Below are 22,392 nucleotides of genomic sequence, written 5' to 3'. Positions count from 1 at the left end.
TATTCCACACATCATTCCACACATCATCCCACATATCATTCCACACATCATTCCACACCTCATTCCACACATCATTGCACAACTCATTCCAGATATCATTCCACACCTGATTCCACCCCTCATTCCACACCTCATCCCATACATCATTCCACACATCATTCAACATATCATTACAAACCTCATTCCACACATCCTTCCACACATCATTCCACACCTCATTTCACACAACGTTCCACACATCATTCCACACATCATTGCGCACATCATTCTGCACATTATTCCACACATCATTCCACACATCATTCCACACCTCATTCCACACCTCATTCCACAGATCATTCCAAACACACCATTCCATGCAAAGTTCCACTCATCATTCCACACACCATTCCACAATTGTTTGCACACATCATTCCACACATCATTCCACACCTCATTCCACACATCATTCCACACCTCATTCTAAACATCATTCCACAGATCATTGCACTCATCATTCCAGACTTCATTCCACACGTCATCACACACAACATTCCACACATCATTCCACACATCATTCCACTCATCATTCCTCACATCATTCCAAACACCATTCCACACATCATTCCACAATTCATTCCACAAATCATTCCACACATCATGACATACCTCATTCCACTCATTCCACAGATCATTCCACACCTCATTTCACAGATCATTCCAAACACACCATTCCATTCAAAGTTCCACACATCGTTCCACACATCATTCCACACCTCATTCCACACTTCATTCCACAGATCAATCCAAACACACCATTCCATACAAAGTTCCACACATCATTCCAAACATCATTCCACAATTCATTCCACACATCATTCCACACATCATTCCACACCTCATTCCACACATCATTCCATACCACATTCTAAACCTCATTCCACACATCATTGCACTCATCATTCCAGACAGCATTCCACAATTCATTCCACACATCATTCCACACATCATTCCGCACATCTTTCTAGACATTATTCCACACATCATTCCGCACATCATTCCAAATATCATTCCACACCTCATTCCAGACTTCATTCCACACCTCATCCCACACAACATTCCACACATCATTCCACACATCATTCCACACATCATTCCTCACAACATTCCAAACATCATTCCACACATCATTCCACAATTCATTCCACAAATCATTCCACACATCATGACATAGCTCATTCCACTCATTCCACAGATCATTCCACACTTCATTCCACCATCATTGCACAACTCATTCCACACGATATTAACCACCTCATCCCACCCATCATTCCACACATCATTACAAACCTCATTCCACACATCATTCCACACATCATTCCACAAATCATTCCACACTTCATTCCATACCTCATTCCACACATCATTCCACACATAAATCCACACATCATTCCAAACCTCATTCCACCACATCATTCCAGACATCATTCCACACATCATTCCACACCTCATTCCACACATCATTGCACAACTCATTCCAGATATCATTCCACACATCATTCCACAAATCATTCCACACTTCATTCCACAAATCATTCGACACATCATTACATACCTCATTCCACTCATTCCACAGAACCTTCCACACCTCGTTCCTCCTTCATTGCACAACTCATTCCACACGACATTAACCACCTCATTCCACACATCATTCTACACATCATTACAAACCTCATTCCACACATCATTCCACACATCATTCCACACATCATTCCACACAACGTTCCACACATCATTCCACACTTCATTCCACACATCATTCAACACCTCATTCCACACATCATTCCAAACCTCATTCCAAACGTCATTCAACATATCATTTCTCCATTTCATTCCACACATCATTCCGCACATAATTCCACACATCGCTCCAAACCTCATTCCACAAATCATTCCACACATTATCCCACACATCATTCAACATATTATCACAAACCTCATTCCACACATCCTTCCACACATCATTCCACATTTCATTCCACACATTATTCCACACGACATTCCACACCTCATTCCACACATCATTCCTCACTTCAATCCACAATTCAATCCACACATCATTCCAAACCTCATTCCAAACTTCATTCCACACATCATTCCACCACATCATTCCACATATCATTCCACAAATCATTCCACACATCATCCCACACATCATTCAACAAATCATTACAAACCTCATTCCACAAATTATTCCACACATCATTCCACACCTCACTCTAAACATCATTCCACACATCATTACACTCATCATTCCAGACAGCATTCCACAATTCATTCCACACATCATTCCACACATCGTTCTACACATTATTCCACACATCATTCCACACATCATCCCACATATCATTCCACACATCATTCCACACCTCATTCCACACATCATTGCACAACTCATTCCAGATATCATTCCACACATGATTCCGCACCTCATTCCACACCTCATCCCATACATCATTCCACACATCATTCAACATATCATTACAAACCTCATTCCACACATCCTTCCACACATCATTCCACACCTCATTCCACACATCATTCCACACATCATTCCACACATCATTGCGCACATCATTCTGCACATTATTCCACACATCATACCACACATCATTCCACACCTCATTCCACACCTCATTCCACACCTCATCCCACACATCATTCCACAATTCATTCCACACATAATTCCACACATCATTCCGCACATCATTCTACACATTATTCCACACATCATTCCACACATCATTCCAAATATCATTCCACACCTCATTCCAAACTTCATTCCACACCTCATCCCACACATCATTCCACACAGCATTCCACATTTCATTCCAACATCAATCCACACATCATTCCACGCATCATCCCACATATCATTCCACACATCATTCCACACATCATTCCACACATCATTCCACACAACGTTCCACACATCATTCCACACATCATTCCACACATCATTCCACACCTCATTCCACACATCATTCCAAACCTCATTGCAAACGTCATTCCACACCTCATTTCTCCACATCATTCCACACATCATTCCACACCTCATTCCACATATCATTCCACACATCATTCCACAAATCATTCCACACATCATCCCACACATCATTCAAAATATCATCACAAACCATATTGCACACATCCTTCCACACATCATTCCAAACCTCATTCCACACATCATTCCACACGTCATTCCACACATCATTCCACACATCATTCCACACATCATTCCACAATTCATCCCATACATCATTCCACATATCATTCCAAACATCATTCCACGCATCATTCCACACCTCATTCCACATATCATTCCACACATCATTCCACACATCATTCCACACCTGATTCCACACATCATTCCACACATCATCCCACACATCATTCAACATATCATCATAAACCTCATTCCACACATCCTTCCACACATCATTCCACATATCATTCCAAACATCATTCCACACATCATTTCACACCTCATTCCACACATCATTCCACACATAATTCCACACATCGTTCCAAACCTCATTCCACAAATCATTCCACACATCATCCCACACATCATTCAACATATTATCACAAACCTCATTCCACACATCCTTCCACCCATCATTCCACACTTCATTACACACATCATTCCACACGTCATTCCACACATCATTCCACACATCATTCCACACATCATTCCACAATTCATCCCACACTTCATTCCACATATCATTCCAAACATCATTCCACACATCATTCCACACATCATTCCACAAATCATTCCACACATCATCCCACACATCATTCAAAATATCATCACAAACCACATTGCACACCTCCTTCCACACATCATTCCAAACCTCATTCCACACATCATTCCACACGTCATTCCACACATCATTCCACACATCATTCCACACATCATTCCACAATTCATCCCACACATCATTCCACATATCATTCCAAACATCATTCCACACATCATTCCACACCTCATTCCACATATCATTCCACACAGCTTTCCACACATCATTCCACACCTCATTCCACACATCATTCCACACATCATCCCACACATCATTCAACATATCATCACAAACCTCATTCCACACATCCTTCCACACATCATTCCAGATGTCATTCCAAACATCGTTCCACACATCATTTCACACCTCATTCCACACATCATTCCACACGTCATTCCACACATCATTCCACTGATTATTCCACACATCCTTCTACACATCATTCCAAACCTCATTCTACACATCATTCCAAACATCATTCCACACCTCATTCCACAAATCATTCCACACATCATTCCACATCTCATTCCACACCTCATTCCACAGATCATTCCAAACCTCATTTCACCATCATTGCACAACTCATTCCACACGACATTCCACACCTCATTCCACACAACATTCCACACATCATTACAAACCTCATTCCACACATCATTCCAAACCTCATTCCAAACGTCATTCAACACATCATTTCTCCATTTCATTCCACACATCATTCCACACATAATTCCACACAACGTTCCAAACCTCATTCCACAAATCATTCCACACATCATCCCACACATCATTCAAAATATTATCACAAACCTCATTCCACACATCCTTCCACACATCATTCCACACTTCATTACACACATCATTCCACACGTCATTCCACACATCATTCCACACATCATTCCACACATCATTCCACAATTCATCCCACACTTCATTCCACACATCATTCCAAACATCATTCCACACATCATTCCATACATCATTCCACACATCATTCCACACAACGTTCCACACATCATTTCACACATCATTCCACACATCATTCCACACCTCATTCCACACATCATTCCAAACCTCATTGCAAACGTCATTCCACACATCATTTCACCACATCATTCCACACATCATTCCACACATAATTCCACACATCGGTCCAAACCTCATTCCACAAATCATTCCACACATCATCCCACACATCATTCAACATATCATCATAAACCTCATTCCACACATCCTTCCACACATCATTCCACATATCATTCCAAACATCATTCCACACATCATTTCACACCTCATTCCACACATCATTCCACACGTCATTCCACACATCATTCCACTGATCATTCCACACATCATGCCACACATCATTCCAAACCTCATTCTACACATCATTCCAAACATCATTCCACACCTCATTCCACAAATCATTCCACACATCATTCCACATCTCATTCCACACCTCATTCCACAGATCATTCCAAACCTCATTTCACCATCATTGCACAACTCATTCCACACGACATTCCACACCTCATTCCACACAACATTCCACACATCATTACAAACCTCATTCCACACATCATTCCAAACCTCATTCCAAACGTCATTCAACACATCATTTCTCCATTTCATTCCACACATCATTCCACACATAATTCCACACATCGTTCCAAACCTCATTCCACAAATCATTCCACACATCATCCCACACATCATTCAACATATTATCACAAATCTCATTCCACACATCCTTCCACCCATCATTCCACACTTCATTACACACATCATTCCACACGTCATTCCACACATCATTCCACACATCATTCCACACATCATTCCACAATTCATCCCACACTTCGTTCCACATATCATTCCAAACATCATTCCACACATCATTCCACACATCATTCCACAAATCATTCCACACATCATCCCACACATCATTCAAAATATCATCACAAACGACATTGCACACCTCCTTCCACACATCATTCCACACCTCATTCCACATATCATTCCACACAGCTTTCCACACATCATTCCACACCTCATTCCACACATCATTCCACACATCATCCCACACATCATTCAACATATCATCACAAACCTCATTCCACACATCCTTCCACACATCATTCCACATGTCATTCCAAACATCGTTCCACACATCATTTCACACCTCATTCCACACATCATTCCACACGTCATTCCACACATCATTCCACTGATCATTCCACACATCCTTCTACACATCATCCCACACATCATTCCACATATCATTCCAAACATCATTCCACACATCATTCCACACCTCATTCCACATATCATTCCACACAGCTTTCCACACATCATTCCACACCTCATTCCACACATCATTCCACACATCATCCCACACATCATTCAACATATCATCACAAACCTCATTCCACACATCCTTCCACACATCATTCCAGATGTCATTCCAAACATCGTTCCACACATCATTTCACACCTCATTCCACACATCATTCCACACGTCATTCCACACATCATTCCACTGATTATTCCACACATCCTTCTACACATCATTCCAAACCTCATTCTACACATCATTCCAAACATCATTCCACACCTCATTCCACAAATCATTCCACACATCATTCCACATCTCATTCCACACCTCATTCCACAGATCATTCCAAACCTCATTTCACCATCATTGCACAACTCATTCCACACGACATTCCACACCTCATTCCACACAACATTCCACACATCATTACAAACCTCATTCCACACATCATTCCAAACCTCATTCCAAACGTCATTCAACACATCATTTCTCCATTTCATTCCACACATCATTCCACACATAATTCCACACAACGTTCCAAACCTCATTCCACAAATCATTCCACACATCATCCCACACATCATTCAAAATATTATCACAAACCTCATTCCACACATCCTTCCACACATCATTCCACACTTCATTACACACATCATTCCACACGTCATTCCACACATCATTCCACACATTATTCCACACATCATTCCACAATTCATCCCACACTTCATTCCACACATCATTCCAAACATCATTCCACACATCATTCCATACATCATTCCACACATATTTCCACACAACGTTCCACACATCATTCCACACATCATTCCACACATCATTCCACACCTCATTCCACACATCATTCCAAACCTCATTGCAAACGTCATTCCACACATCATTTCACCACATCATTCCACACATCATTCCACACATAATTCCACACATCGGTCCAAACCTCATTCCACAAATCATTCCACACATCATCCCACACATCATTCAACATATCATCATAAACCTCATTCCACACATCCTTCCACACATCATTCCACATATCATTCCAAACATCATTCCACACATCATTTCACACCTCATTCCACACATCATTCCACACGTCATTCCACACATCATTCCACTGATCATTCCACACATCATGCCACACATCATTCCAAACCTCATTCTACACATCATTCCAAACATCATTCCACACCTCATTCCACAAATCATTCCACACATCATTCCACATCTCATTCCACACCTCATTCCACAGATCATTCCAAACCTCATTTCACCATCATTGCACAACTCATTCCACACGACATTCCACACCTCATTCCACACAACATTCCACACATCATTACAAACCTCATTCCACACATCATTCCAAACCTCATTCCAAACGTCATTCAACACATCATTTCTCCATTTCATTCCACACATCATTCCACACATAATTCCACACATCGTTCCAAACCTCATTCCACAAATCATTCCACACATCATCCCACACATCATTCAACATATTATCACAAATCTCATTCCACACATCCTTCCACCCATCATTCCACACTTCATTACACACATCATTCCACACGTCATTCCACACATCATTCCACACATCATTCCAAACATCATTCCACAATTCATCCCACACTTCGTTCCACATATCATTCCAAACATCATTCCACACATCATTCCACACATCATTCCACAAATCATTCCACACATCATCCCACACATCATTCAAAATATCATCACAAACGACATTGCACACCTCCTTCCACACATCATTCCAAACCTCATTCCACACATCATTCCACACGTCATTCCACACATCATTCCACACATCATTCCACACATCATTCCACAATTCATCCCACACATCATTCCACATATCATTCCAAACATCATTCCACACATCATTCCACACCTCATTCCACATATCATTCCACACAGCTTTCCACACATCATTCCACACCTCATTCCACACATCATTCCACACATCATCCCACACATCATTCAACATATCATCACAAACCTCATTCCACACATCCTTCCACACATCATTCCACATGTCATTCCAAACATCGTTCCACACATCATTTCACACCTCATTCCACACATCATTCCACACGTCATTCCACACATCATTCCACTGATCATTCCACACATCCTTCTACACATCATTCCAAACCTCATTCTACACATCATTCCAAACATCATTCCACACCTCATTCCACAAATCATTCCACACATCATTCCACATCTCATTCCTCACCTCATTCCACAGATCATTCCAAACCTCATTTCACCATCATTGCACAACTCATTCCACACGACATTCCACACCTCATTCCACACAACATTCCACACATCATTACAAACCTCATTCCACACATCATTCCAAACCTCATTCCAAACGTCATTCAACACATCATTTCTCCATTTCATTCCACACATCATTCCACACATAATTCCACACAGCGTTCCAAACCTCATTCCACAAATCATTCCACACATCATCCCACACATCATTCAAAATATTATCACAAACCTCATTCCACACATCCTTCCACACATCATTCCACACTTCATTACACACATCATTCCACACGTCATTCCACACATCATTCCACACATCATTCCACACATCATTCCACAATTCATCCCACACTTCATTCCACACATCATTCCAAACATCATTCCACACATCATTCCATACATCATTCCACACATCATTCCACACAACGTTCCACACATCATTCCACACATCATTCCAAACCTCATTGCAAACGTCATTCCACACATCATTTCACCACATCATTCCACACATCATTCCACACATAATTCCACACATCGGTCCAAACCTCATTCCACAAATCATTCCACACATCATCCCACACATCATTCAAAATATCGTCACAAACCACATTGCACACATCCTTCCTAACATCATTCCAAACCTCATTCCACACATCATTCCACACGTCATTCCACACATCATTCCACACATCATTCCACACATCATTCCACAATTCATCCCACACATCATTCCACATATCATTCCAAACATCATTCCACACATCATTCCACACCTCATTCCACATATCATTCCACACATCATTCCGCACATCATTCCACACCTCATTCCACACATCATTCCGCACATCATCCCACACATCATTCAACATATCATCATAAACCTCTTTCCACACATCCTTCCACACATCATTCCACACCTCATTCCACACATCATTCCACACATCATTCCACACATTATTCCACTGATCGTTCCACACAACATTCTACACATCATTCCAAACCTCATTCTACATATCATTCCAAACATCATTCCACACCTCATTCCACAAATCATTCCACACATCATTCCACATCTTATTCCACACCTCATTCCACAGATCATTCCACACCTCTTTCCACCATCATTGCACAACTCATTCCAGACGGCATTCCACACCTCATTCCACACAACATTCCGCACATCATTACAAACCTCATTCCACACATCATTCCACTCGTCATTCCACAAATCATTCCACACCGCATTCCACACATCATTCCACACATCATCCCACACATCATTCAACATATCATCATAAACCTCATTCCACACATCCTTCCACACATCATTCCACATATCATTCCAAACATCATTCCACACATCATTTCACACTTCATTCCACACATCATTCCACACGTCATTCCACACATCATTCCACTGATTATTCCACACATCCTTCTACACATCATTCCAAACCTCATTCTACACATCATTCCAAATATCATTCCACACGTCATTCCACAAATCATTCCACACATCATTCCACATCTCATTCCACACCTCATTCCACAGATCATTCCAAACCTCATTTCACCATCATTGCACAACTCATTCCACACGACATTCCACACCTCATTCCACACAACATTCCACACATCATTACAAACCTCATTCCACACATCATTCCAAACCTCATTCCAAACGTCATTCAACACACCATTACTCCATTTCATTCCACACATCATTCCACACATAATTCCACACATCGGTCCAAACCTCATTCCACAAATCATTCCACACATCTTCCCACACATCATTCAACATACTATCACAAACCTCATTCCACACATCCTTCCACCCATCATTCCACACTTCATTACACACATTATTCCACACGTCATTCCACACATCATTCCACACATCATTCCACACATCATTCCACAATTCATCCCACACTTCATTCCACATATCATTCCAAACATTATTCCACACATCATTCCACACCTCATTCCACAAATCATTCCACACATCATCCCACACATCATTCAAAATATTATCACAAACCTCATTCCACACATCCTTCCACACATCATTCCACACTTTATTACACACATCATTCCACACGTCATTCCACACATCATTCCACACATCATTCCACACATCATTCCACAATTCATCCCACACTTCATTCCACACATCATTCCAAACATCATTCCACACATCATTCCATACATCATTCCACACATCATTCCACACAACGTTCCACACATCATTCCACACATCATTCCACACATCATTCCACACCTCATTCCACACATCATTCCAAACCTCATTGCAAACGTCATTCCACACATCATTTCACCACATCATTCCACACATCATTCCACACATAATTCCACACATCGGTCCAAACCTCATTCCACAAATCATTCCACACATCATCCCACACATCATTCAAAATATCATCACAAACCACATTGCACACATCCTTCCTAACATCATTCCAAACCTCATTCCACACATCATTCCACACGTCATTCCACACATCATTCCACACATCATTCCACACATCATTCCACAATTCATCCCACACATCATTCCACATATCATTCCAAACATCATTCCACACATCATTCCACACCTCATTCCACATATCATTCCACACATCATTCCGCACATCATTCCACACCTCATTCCACACATCATTCCGCACATCATCCCACACATCATTCAACATATCATCATAATCCTCATTCCACACATCCTTCCACACATCATTCCACACCTCATTCCACACATCATTCCACACATCATTCCACACATCATTCCACTGATCATTCCACACAACATTCTACACATCATTCCAAACCTCATTCTACATATCATTCCAAACATCATTCCACACCTCATTCCACAAATCATTCCACACATCATTCCACATCTTATTCCACACCTCATTCCACAGATCATTCCAAACCTCTTTCCACCATCATTGCACAACTCATTCCAGACGGCATTCCACACCTCATTCCACACAACATTCCGCACATCATTACAAACCTCATTCCACACATCATTCCACTCGTCATTCCACAAATCATTCCACACCGCATTCCACACATCATTCCACACATCATCCCACACATCATTCAACATATCATCATAAACCTCATTCCACACATCCTTCCACACATCATTCCACATATCATTCCAAACATCATTCCACACATCATTTCACACTTCATTCCACACATCATTCCACACGTCATTCCACACATCATTCCACTGATCATTCCACACATCATTCTACACATCATTCCAAACCTCATTCTACACATCATTCCAAATATCATTCCACACGTCATTCCACAAATCATTCCACACATCATTCCACATCTCATTCCATACCTCATTCCACAGATCATTCCAAACCTCATTTCACCATCATTGCACAACTCATTCCACACGACATTCCACACCTCATTCCACACAACATTCCACACATCATTACAAACCTCATTCCACACATCATTCCAAACCTCATTCCAAACGTCATTCAACACACCATTACTCCATTTCATTCCACACATCATTCCACACATAATTCCACACATCGGTCCAAACCTCATTCCACAAATCATTCCACACATCTTCCCACACATCATTCAATATATTATAACAAACCTCATTCCACACATCCTTCCACCCATCATTCCACACTTCATTACACACATTATTCAACACGTCATTCCACACATCATTCCACACATCATTCCACACATCATTCCACAATTCATCCCACACTTCATTCCACATATCATTCCAAACATTATTCCACACATCATTCCACACCTCATTTCACAAATCATTCCACACATCATCCCACACATCATTCAAAATATTATCACAAACCTCATTCCACACATCCTTCCACACATCATTCCACACTTCATTACACACTTCATTCCACACGTCATTCCACACATCATTCCACACATCATTCCACACATCATTCCACAATTCATCCCACACTTCATTCCACACATCATTCCAAACATCATTCCACACATCATTCCATACATCATTCCACACATCATTCCACACAACGTTCCACACATCATTCCACACATCATTCCACACATCATTCCACACCTCATTCCACACATCATTCCAAACCTCATTGCAAACGTCATTCCACACATCATTTCACCACATCATTCCACACATCATTCCACACATAATTCCACACATCGGTCCAAACCTCATTCCACAAATCATTCCACACATCATCCCACACATCATTCAAAATATCATCACAAACCACATTGCACACATCCTTCCTAACATCATTCCAAACCTCATTCCACACATCATTCCACACGTCATTCCACACATCATTCCACACATCATTCCACACATCATTCCACAATTCATCCCACACATCATTCCACATATCATTCCAAACATCATTCCACACATCATTCCACACCTCATTCCACATATCATTCCACACATCATTCCGCACATCATTCCACACCTCATTCCACACATCATTCCGCACATCATCCCACACATCATTCAACATATCATCATAAACCTCATTCCACACATCCTTCCACACATCATTCCACACCTCATTCCACACATCATTCCACACATCATTCCACACATCATTCCACTGATCATTCCACACAACATTCTACACATCATTCCAAACCTCATTCTACATATCATTCCAAACATCATTCCACACCTCATTCCACAAATCATTCCACACATCATTCCACATCTTATTCCACACCTCATTCCACAGATCATTCCAAACCTATTTCCACCAGCATTGCACAACTCATTCCAGACGGCATTCCACACCTCATTCCACACAACATTCCGCACATCATTACAAACCTCATTCCACACATCATTCCACTCGTCATTCCACACATCATTCCACACCGCATTCCACACATCATTCCACACATCATCCCACACATCATTCAACATATCATCATAAACCTCATTCCACACATCCTTCCACACATCATTCCACATATCATTCCAAACATCATTCCACACATCATTTCACACTTCATTCCACACATCATTCCACACGTCATTCCACACACCATTCCACTGATCATTCCACACATCATTCTACACATCATTCCAAACCTCATTCTACACATCATTCCAAATATCATTCCACACGTCATTCCACAAATCATTCCACACATCATTCCACATCTCATTCCACACCTCATTCCACAGATCATTCCAAACCTCATTTCACCATTATTGCACAACTCATTCCACACGACATTCCACACCTCATTCCACACAACATTCCACACATCATTACAAACCTCATTCCACACATCATTCCAAACCTCATTCCAAACGTCATTCAACACACCATTACTCCATTTCATTCCACACATCATTCCACACATAATTCCACACATCGGTCCAAACCTCATTCCACAAATCATTCCACACATCTTCCCACACATCATTCAACATATTATCACAAACCTCATTCCACACATCCTTCCACCCATCATTCCACACTTCATTCCAAACATTATTCCACACATCATTCCACACATCATCCCACACATCATTCAACATATCATCACAAACCTCATTCCACACATCCTTCCACACATCATTCCACACATCATTCCACTGATCATTCCACACATCATTCTACACATCATTCCAAACCTCATTCCACACATCATTCCAAACATCATTCCACACCTCATTCCACACATCATTCCAAACCTCATTGCAAACGACATTCCACACATCATTTCTCCACATCATTTCACACATCATTCCACACCTCATTCCACGTATCATTCCACACATCATTCCACAAATCATTCCACACATCATCCCACACATCATTCAAAATATCATCACAAACCACATTGCACACATCCTTCCACACATCCTTCCAAACCTCATTCCACACATCATTCCACACGTCATTCCACACATCATTGCACACATCATTCCACACATCATTCCACAATTCATCCCACACATCATTCCACATATCATTCCAAACATCATTCCACACATCAATCCACACATCATTCCACACCTCATTCCACACATCATTCCACACATCATCCCACACATCATTCAACATTTCATCATAAACCTCATTCCACACATGCTTCCACACATCATTCCACATATCATTCCAAAGATCATTCCACACATCATTTCACACCTCATTCCACACATCATTCCACATGTCATTCCACACATCATTCCACTGATCATTCCACACATCATTCTACACATCATTCCAAACCTCATTCTACACATCATTCCAAACATCATTCCACACCTCATTCCACAAATCATTCCACACATCATTCCACAAGTCATTCCACACCTCATTCCACAGATCATTCCAAACCTCATTTCACCATCATTGCACAACTCATTCCACACGACATTCCACACATCATTCCACACAACATTCCACACATCATTACAAACCTCATTCCACACATCATTCCAAACCTCATTCCAAATGTCATTCAACACACCATTACTCCATTTCATTCCACACATCATTCCACACATAATTCCACACATCGGTCCAAACCTCATTCCACAAATCATTCCACACATCTTCCCACACATCATTCAACATATTATCACAAACCTCATTCCACACATCCTTCCACCCATCATTCCACACTTCATTACAAGCATTATTCCACACGTCATTCCACACATCATTCCACACATCATTCCACACATCATTCCACAATTCATCCCACACTTCATTCCACATATCATTCCAAACATCATTCCACACATCATTCCACACATCATTCCACACATCATTCCACACATCATTCCACAAATCATTCCACACATCATCCCACACATCATTCAAAATATCATCACAAACCGCATTGCACACATCCTTCCACACATCCTTCCAAACCTTATTCCACACATCATTCCAAACGTCATTCCACACATCATTGCACACATCATTCCACACATCATTCCACAATTCATCCCACACATCATTCCACATATCATTTCAAACATCATTCCACACATCATTCCACACATCATTCCACACCTCATTCCACACATCATTCCACTGATCATTCCACACATCATTCTACACATCATTCCAAACCTCATTCCACACATCATTCCAAACATCATTCCACACCTCATTCCACACATCATTCCAAACCTCATTGCAAACGACATTCCACACATCATTCCACACCTCATTCCACATATCATTCCACACATCATTCCACACATCATTTCACACCTCATTCCGCACATCAGTCCACACATCATCCCACACATCATTCAACATATCATCACAAACCTCATTCCACACATCCTTCCACACATCATTCCACACATCATTCCACTGATCATTCCACACATCATTCTACACATCATTCCAAACCTCATTCCACACATCATTCCAAACATCATTCCACACCTCATTCCACACATCATTCCAAACCTCATTCCAAACGTCATTCAACACATCATTTCTCCATTTCATTCCACACATCATTCCACACATAATTCCACACATCGTTCCAAACCTCATTCCACAAATCATTCCTCACATCATCCCACACATCATTCAACATATTATCACAAACCTCATTCCACACATCCTTCCACACATCATTCCACACTTCATTACACACATCATTCCACACGTCATTCCACACATCATTCCACACATCATTCCACACATCATTCCACAATTCATCACACACTTCATTCCACATATCATTCCAAACATCATTCCACACATCATTCCACACCTCATTCCACATATCATTCCACACATCATTCCACACATCCTTTCACACCTCATTGCGCACATCATTCCACACATCATCCCAATCATCATTCAACATATCATCACAAACCTCATTCCACACATCATTCCACAATTCATCCCACACATCATTCCACATATCATTCCAAACATCATTCCACACATCATTCCACACCTCATTCCACATATCATTCCACACATCATTCCGCACATCATTCCACACCTCATTCCACACATCATTCCGCACATCATCCCACACATCATTCAACATATCATCATAAACCTCATTCCACACATCCTTCCACACATCATTCCACACCTCATTCCACACATCATTCCACACGTCATTCCACACATCATTCCACTGATCATTCCACACAACATTCTACACATCATTCCAAACCTCATTCTACATATCATTCCAAACATCATTCCACACCTCATTCCACCTTCATTGCATAACTCATTCCAGACGACATTCCACACCTCATTCCACACAACATTCCGCACATCATTACAAACCTCATTCCACACATCATTCCACTCGTCATTCCACACATCATTCCACACCGCATTCCACACATCATTCCACACATCATCCCACACATCATTCAACATATCATCATAAACCTCATTCCACACATCCTTCCACACATCATTCCACATATCATTCCAAACATCATTCCACACATCATTTCACACCTCATTCCACACATCATTCCACACGTCATTCCACACATCATTCCACTGATCATTCCACACATCATTCTACACATCATTCCAAACCTCATTCTACACATCATTCCAAATATCATTCCACACGTCATTCCACAAATCATTCCACACATCATTCCACATCTCATTCCACACCTCATTCCACAGATCATTCCAAACCTCATTTCAAACATCATTCAACACATCATTTCTCCATTTCATTCCACACATCATTCCACACATAATTCCACACATCGGTCCAAACCTCATTCCACAAATCATTCCACACATCTTCCCACACATCATTCAACATATTATCACAAACCTCATTCCACACATCCTTCCACCCATCATTCCACACTTCATTACACACATTATTCCACACGTCATTCCACACATCATTCCACACATCATTCCACACATCATTCCACAATTCATCCCACACTTCATTCCACATATCATTCCAAACATCATTCCACACATCATTCCACACCTCATTCCACATATCATTCCACACATCATTCCACACATCATTTCACACCTCATTCCGCACATCATTCCACACATCATCCCACACATCATTCAACATATCATCACAAACCTCATTCCACACATCCTTCCACACATCATTCCACACATCATTCCACTGATCATTCCACACATCATTCTACACATCATTCCAAACCTCATTCCACACATCATTCCAAACATCGTTCCACACCTCATTCCACACATCATTCCAAACCTCATTGCAAACGACATTCCACACGTCATTTCTCCACATCATTTCACACATCATTCCACACCTCATTCCACATATCATTCCACACATCATTCCACAAATCATTCCACACATCATCCCACACATCATTCAAAATATCATCACAAAACACATTGCACACATCCTTCCACACATCCTTCCAAACCTCATTCCACACATCATTCCACACGTCATTCCACACATCATTGCACACATCATTCCACACATCATTCCACAATTCATCCCACACATCATTCCACATATCATTCCAAACATCATTCCACACATCATTCCACACATTATTCCACACCTCATTCCACACATCATTCCACACATCATCCCACACATCATTCAACATATCATCATAAACATCATTCCACACATCCTTCCACACATCATTCCACATATCATTCCAAACATCATTCCGCACATCATTTCACACCTCATTCCACACATCATTCCACATGTCATTCCACACATCATTCCACTGATCATTCCACACATCATTCTACACATCATTCCAAACCTCATTCTACACATCATTCCAAACATCATTCCACATCTCATTCCACAAATCATTCCACACATCATTCCACATGTCATTCCACACCTCATTCCACAGATCATTCCAAACCTCATTTCACCATCATTGCACAACTCATTCCACACGACATTCCACACCTCATTCCACACATCATTCCACACATCCTTTCACACCTCATTCCGCACATCATACCACACATCATCCCACACATCAATCAACATATCATCACAAACATCATTCCACACATCATTCCAAACATCATTCCACACCTCATTCCACAAATCATTCCACCCTTCATTTCACACATCATTGCACACATCATTCCACCCGTCATTCCACACATCATTGCACAACTCATTCCAGATATCATTCCACTACTTCATTCCAGACATCATTCCACACATCATTCCGCACCTCATTCCACACATCATTGCACAACTCATTCCAGATATCATTCCACACATCATTCCACACAGCATTCCACATTTCATTCCACACATCAATCCACACATCATTCCACGCATCATTCCACGCATCATTCCTCACATCATTTCAAACATCATTCCACGCATCATTCCACGCATCATTCCTCACATCATTTCAAACATCATTCCACAAATCATTCCACACATCATCCCACACATCATTCAAAATATTATCACAAACCTCATTCCACACATCCTTCCACACATCATTCCACACTTCATTACACACATCATTCCACACGTCATTCCACACATCATTCCACACATCATTCCACACATCATTCCACAATTCATCCCACACTTCATTCCACACATCATTCCAAACATCATTCCACACATCATTCCATACATCATTCCACACATCATTCCACACAACGTTCCACACATCATTCCACACATCATTCCACACATCATTCCACACCTCATTCCACACATCATTCCAAACCTCATTGCAAACGTCATTCCACACATCATTTCACCACATCATTCCACACATCATTCCACACATAATTCCACACATCGGTCCAAACCTCATTCCACAAATCATTCCACACATCATCCCACACATCATTCAAAATATCATCACAAACCACATTGCACACATCCTTCCTAACATCATTCCAAACCTCATTCCACACATCATTCCACACGTCATTCCACACATCATTCCACACATCATTCCACACATCATTCCACAATTCATCCCACACATCATTCCACATATCATTCCAAACATCATTCCACACATCATTCCACACCTCATTCCACATATCATTCCACACATCATTCCGCACATCATTCCACACCTCATTCCACACATCATTCCGCACATCATCCCACACATCATTCAACATATCATCATAAACCTCATTCCACACATCCTTCCACACATCATTCCACACCTCATTCCACACATCATTCCACACATCATTCCACACATCATTCCACTGATCATTCCACACAACATTCTACACATCATTCCAAACCTCATTCTACATATCATTCCAAACATCATTCCACACCTCATTCCACAAATCATTCCACACATCATTCCACATCTTATTCCACACCTCATTCCACAGATCATTCCAAACCTATTTCCACCAGCATTGCACAACTCATTCCAGACGGCATTCCACACCTCATTCCACACAACATTCCGCACATCATTACAAACCTCATTCCACACATCATTCCACTCGTCATTCCACACATCATTCCACACCGCATTCCACACATCATTCCACACATCATCCCACACATCATTCAACATATCATCATAAACCTCATTCCACACATCCTTCCACACATCATTCCACATATCATTCCAAACATCATTCCACACATCATTTCACACTTCATTCCACACATCATTCCACACGTCATTCCACACACCATTCCACTGATCATTCCACACATCATTCTACACATCATTCCAAACCTCATTCTACACATCATTCCAAATATCATTCCACACGTCATTCCACAAATCATTCCACACATCATTCCACATCTCATTCCACACCTCATTCCACAGATCATTCCAAACCTCATTTCACCATTATTGCACAACTCATTCCACACGACATTCCACACCTCATTCCACACAACATTCCACACATCATTACAAACCTCATTCCACACATCATTCCAAACCTCATTCCAAACGTCATTCAACACACCATTACTCCATTTCATTCCACACATCATTCCACACATAATTCCACACATCGGTCCAAACCTCATTCCACAAATCATTCCACACATCTTCCCACACATCATTCAACATATTATCACAAACCTCATTCCACACATCCTTCCACCCATCATTCCACACTTCATTCCAAACATTATTCCACACATCATTCCACACCTCATTCCACATATCATTCCACACATCATTCCACACATCATTTCACACCTCATTCCGCACATCATTCCACACATCATCCCACACATCATTCAACATATCATCACAAACCTCATTCCACACATCCTTCCACACATCATTCCACACATCATTCCACTGATCATTCCACACATCATTCTACACATCATTCCAAACCTCATTCCACACATCATTCCAAACATCATTCCACACCTCATTCCACACATCATTCCAAACCTCATTGCAAACGACATTCCACACATCATTTCTCCACATCATTTCACACATCATTCCACACCTCATTCCACGTATCATTCCACACATCATTCCACAAATCATTCCACACATCATCCCACACATCATTCAAAATATCATCACAAACCACATTGCACACATCCTTCCACACATCCTTCCAAACCTCATTCCACACATCATTCCACACGTCATTCCACACATCATTGCACACATCATTCCACACATCATTCCACAATTCATCCCACACATCATTCCACATATCATTCCAAACATCATTCCACACATCAATCCACACATCATTCCACACCTCATTCCACACATCATTCCACACATCATCCCACACATCATTCAACATTTCATCATAAACCTCATTCCACACATGCTTCCACACATCATTCCACATATCATTCCAAAGATCATTCCACACATCATTTCACACCTCATTCCACACATCATTCCACATGTCATTCCACACATCATTCCACTGATCATTCCACACATCATTCTACACATCATTCCAAACCTCATTCTACACATCATTCCAAACATCATTCCACACCTCATTCCACAAATCATTCCACACATCATTCCACAAGTCATTCCACACCTCATTCCACAGATCATTCCAAACCTCATTTCACCATCATTGCACAACTCATTCCACACGACATTCCACACATCATTCCACACAACATTCCACACATCATTACAAACCTCATTCCACACATCATTCCAAACCTCATTCCAAATGTCATTCAACACACCATTACTCCATTTCATTCCACACATCATTCCACACATAATTCCACACATCGGTCCAAACCTCATTCCACAAATCATTCCACACATCTTCCCACACATCATTCAACATATTATCACAAACCTCATTCCACACATCCTTCCACCCATCATTCCACACTTCATTACAAGCATTATTCCACACGTCATTCCACACATCATTCCACACATCATTCCACACATCATTCCACAATTCATCCCACACTTCATTCCACATATCATTCCAAACATCATTCCACACATCATTCCACACATCATTCCACACATCATTCCACACATCATTCCACAAATCATTCCACACATCATCCCACACATCATTCAAAATATCATCACAAACCGCATTGCACACATCCTTCCACACATCCTTCCAAACCTTATTCCACACATCATTCCAAACGTCATTCCACACATCATTGCACACATCATTCCACACATCATTCCACAATTCATCCCACACATCATTCCACATATCATTTCAAACATCATTCCACACATCATTCCACACATCATTCCACACCTTATTCCACACATCATTCCACTGATCATTCCACACATCATTCTACACATCATTCCAAACCTCATTCCACACATCATTCCAAACATCATTCCACACCTCATTCCAC

This window comes from Pristiophorus japonicus, unplaced genomic scaffold, assembly GCF_044704955.1.
Source record: "Pristiophorus japonicus isolate sPriJap1 unplaced genomic scaffold, sPriJap1.hap1 HAP1_SCAFFOLD_29, whole genome shotgun sequence".
In the NCBI taxonomy this organism is placed as follows: domain Eukaryota; kingdom Metazoa; phylum Chordata; class Chondrichthyes; family Pristiophoridae; genus Pristiophorus; species Pristiophorus japonicus.
The sequence above is the reverse complement of the archived record's forward strand: the minus strand, read 5'-3'. Positions refer to the sequence as shown.